This window comes from Schistocerca piceifrons, chromosome 4 (genome assembly GCF_021461385.2).
Source record: "Schistocerca piceifrons isolate TAMUIC-IGC-003096 chromosome 4, iqSchPice1.1, whole genome shotgun sequence".
Classification (NCBI taxonomy): Eukaryota; Metazoa; Arthropoda; class Insecta; order Orthoptera; family Acrididae; genus Schistocerca; species Schistocerca piceifrons.
This window is the reverse complement of record NC_060141.1, coordinates 199,274,688-199,278,329: the sequence shown is the minus strand read 5'-3', so window position 1 is coordinate 199,278,329 and position 3,642 is coordinate 199,274,688. Positions and strand designations below refer to the sequence as shown.

The 3,642-nt window shown below is 47.9% G+C and overlaps 1 non-coding gene across 1 annotated transcript; it reads left to right on the top strand.

Annotated features, from left to right (window-relative positions):
* Nucleotides 1-3,314: 3,314 nt before the first annotated feature.
* Trnas-gga lies at nucleotides 3,315-3,396 on the top strand. The gene is given in 2 exon segments: nucleotides 3,315-3,352; nucleotides 3,362-3,396. It is a non-coding gene; the product is annotated as a tRNA-Ser (tRNA).
* The last annotated feature ends 246 nt before the right edge of the window (nucleotides 3,397-3,642 follow it).

Here is a 3,642-nt window from a genome sequence, read left to right as displayed (position 1 = left end):
TGAAGTCCACGCACAATCTCAATTTTCCGGAAGGTTTTGGCAAAATTACTAAGGGTGAGGCCCAGAGAGAAGCTTGCACACGTTCAATTACACCCTGTGATTCGAGATCGTGTAACGTTCTTGCGACCTCATCACGCAATGCGTGGGGAACATTGCGCGCCCTGAAAAATTTCGGTTGCGCGTTTACCTTCAGTTCTAAATGTGCTTCATAGTTTTTAGCGCAACCTAAGCCCGGTGCAAAAATGTCTGCAAATTCGTCACACAGCCGAGAAACACTGTCTGTAGGCACAGTCTGATTCACTGATAGGACCTGATTTACAATAGACATGTTAAACAACTGAAATAAATCTAGACCAAACAAGTTCACTGCAGAAGAAGAACGAAGAACGTAAAATGACACAAGTTTTGTTTGTCCCTTGTATGTTGCAAGAAGGCTGCACTGTCCTAACACAGGAATTTTCTGTCCGGAATATGTAGTTAGCTGAACATTTGCGGAATGCAACGGAGGTTTGCCCAGTTGTTTGTACGTGTCGTGATTGAGCAATGAAACTGCAGCTCCGGTATCGAGCTGGAATGGTATCACTTTGCCTTCAAAGTCTAAGTCCACAAAAAGTTTATTGTTCTGCTGACGACAAGAGCGACTGTTTTGTGCAATTGGAACAGACACTGGTACAGAATCACTTGCTAATTGACGTGATTTCCGGCGACGTCGACGCACAGTTTTTGTGGGACGATCACAGTCACTGTTAGAGAAAGTGTCACTGGACGAAGCGGAATTAACGACATGAATGTCCATAAGCGAGGGTCCACGAGCCTGAGTGTCCTTGGTTCGATTCCGGCGCGAAGCAAAGGGCCTGGAATGATTGTGATTGTGTGATCTGAGCTTTTTCTGGCAAACACTTTGAACATGTCCTTTCTTATTGCAGAAAAAGCAAATAGCTCGGCGTGACGGGCAATGTTCACGCGAATGTCTAGTAGCACACCGCGGGCACGATTTCACTACATTTGTGGGCTGGCGCGGCACACGGGGCTTAGCGCGCGGCGGCAGCTGTGCGGACGTGCGCGAGGCCCGGTTACCGGGCCGCGCAGCGCGTCCAGCGGGCCGGTTAATGTTACACACGGCCGGCGAAGTTTCAAAAGATTCCTGAGCACAGTCAAGTGTGTCCTGTCTATCCAATATGTCTATCACTTGTTGAAGGGAGGGATTAACTAGTTTCAAAATTTGCTCCCGTATGCGAACATCAGAAACGTTCTGTGCAATTGCATCACGCACCATTGTATCTGAATAAGAAAGGCCACAGTCACATTCAAAGGCACAGTCCCTAGTAAGTCCTTGCAATGTTGCTACCCACTCCCTATTAGTTTGACCGGCCGTACGTTTTGTACGAAAAAACGTATACCGTTTTGCAACCACATTAACTGTTTCTTTGAAATAGGCATCTAATGCAGACAAAATTTCCTCGTAGGACAGAGTTGCTACGTCGCGTCGGGGAAACAATTTCACTATCACACGGTATGTGGACACACCGACACAAGAAAGCAAAAACGGCTGCCGCTCTTTACCTTGAATTCTGTAGGCTGCTAGATGAAAGTTGAACTGGCGAGACCACTCGTGCCAGGTCTCATCGGCTGCCACGTATGGTCGAAAGGGAGGTGCAACAGCGTTTAGTGGCAGCGGTTGCGAAGAAGCGGCGGCGGCCGCATCGGTTTGAATGGTACGTTGACCCTGGACGAGCTGTCCAAGGGCATCCAATAACGCCTGCGTCTGCTGATTCTGCAAGCGATAAAATTCGGACAGTACATCTGGAGAATGTGGCGAAGCCATGACACAATTAAATGTAAGCAATCAGAAAGAACTCTTTTATCCCATCCTCGTCGCCAATGTTGTGTCGGTATCTGGGCCGACACCGTGAAGTTGAGATGGCTGAAAATGCACGCTAGACTAACGCAGACGGGCGTGATGTACTGGAACAGGATACGTAATTAATGTTAGGAAGAAAAGTACGGAGCAGGATTAATACTTAACTTTACTCATTCCTTGTGGTACATCGATCTTGACGATACACAGAAGACTTTAAGTACAATCACTGTATGGCTAATGGCGCCTTGCTAGTTCGTAGCCATTAACTTAGCTGATGGGTATTCTGTCTCTCGGCTAATGAGAGAGAAAGGCTTCGTACATCTGGTCGGTAGCTAGGTTCTCGTACAACTGGGACGAGTGCTCTCTCGTATCACGAGACCTGCCTTGGTGGTGGCGCTAGGTCTGCGATTACACAGTGGCGACACGCGGGTCCGACATGTACTAAACGGACCGCGGCCGATTTAAGCTACCACCTAGCAAGTGTGGTGTCTGGCGGTGACACCACAGATACTGTATAGAGCTTCGGCCCACAGCAATTGTATGTTACATATTATAATATTGTACATTCCATCCTGCATTTTCCATATATATATCGAACAATGGAAAATGCAGGACGGAATGTAACAATGTTATGAAAACGGAAGCTACTACTCGCCATGTAGCAGAGATGCTAAGTCGCAGATAGGCACAAGAAAAAAAGTGTCACACACAAAGCTTTCGACTGGTAAGGCTTTCGTCAAAAACAGACGACAGACAGACAGACACACACATACACACACACATCTCACCACTCCAAAATTCCCACTGTCTGGCCACAGAGGAGCATTCCCCTCGTAACTCAGTACCACCCAGGACTGAAGAAACTGAATTACAGTCTCCGCTAGGGTTTCAACTACCTCTCGTCAAGCCCTGAAATGAGAAATGTCCTGCCTGCTATCCTCCAACCGCTCCCACTATGGTATTCCACCATCCACCGAACCTACAAAATATAATCATATGTACTTACACACCATCCCTGCTCCCAACCCCTTACCTCTTGGCTCATACTCCTGTAATAGACCTAGATGCAAGACCTTTCCCATACATCCTCCCACCACCACCTACTCCAGTCCAGTCACAAACATCAACTATCCCATCAAAGGCAGGATTACTTGTGAAACCAGTCATGTGGTCTACAAGGTAATCTGCAACCACAGTGCTGCGTTCTATGTGGGCATGATACCAAGAAGCTGTCTGTCTCCATAAATGGCCACTGACAAACTGTGGCCAAGAAACAAGTGGACCATACTGTTGCTGAGCACGCTGCCAAACATGACATCCTTCATTTCAATGACTGCATCACAGCCTTCTCACCAACACCAGCTCTTCTGAAGTGCACAGTTGGGAAATTTCTCTGCAATACACCATACATTTTCGTAACCCTCCTGGCCTCAACCTTCGTTAGTCACTGCCGGCCTGGGTGGCCGAGCGGTTCTAGGCGCTAGTCTGGAACAGCACGACCGCTACGGTCGCAGGTTCGAATCCTGCCTTGGGCATGGATGCGTGTGATGTCCTTAGGTTAAGTTAGGTTTAAGTAGTTCTAAGTTCTGGGGGACTGATGACCTCAGAAGTTAAGTCCCATAGTGCTCAGAGCCATCCAGACCCTTCAGTGTTCCCATTGCAGCACTAAAGAGCCATCATTCTACCATCACACCCAGTCTTTTTATTTCTCTCCCTTTCGGCTGCTCTACCCCCTCCCCACCTCTACCTCTGCCCTAAGTCAAACCTGCAGCACTTCACTG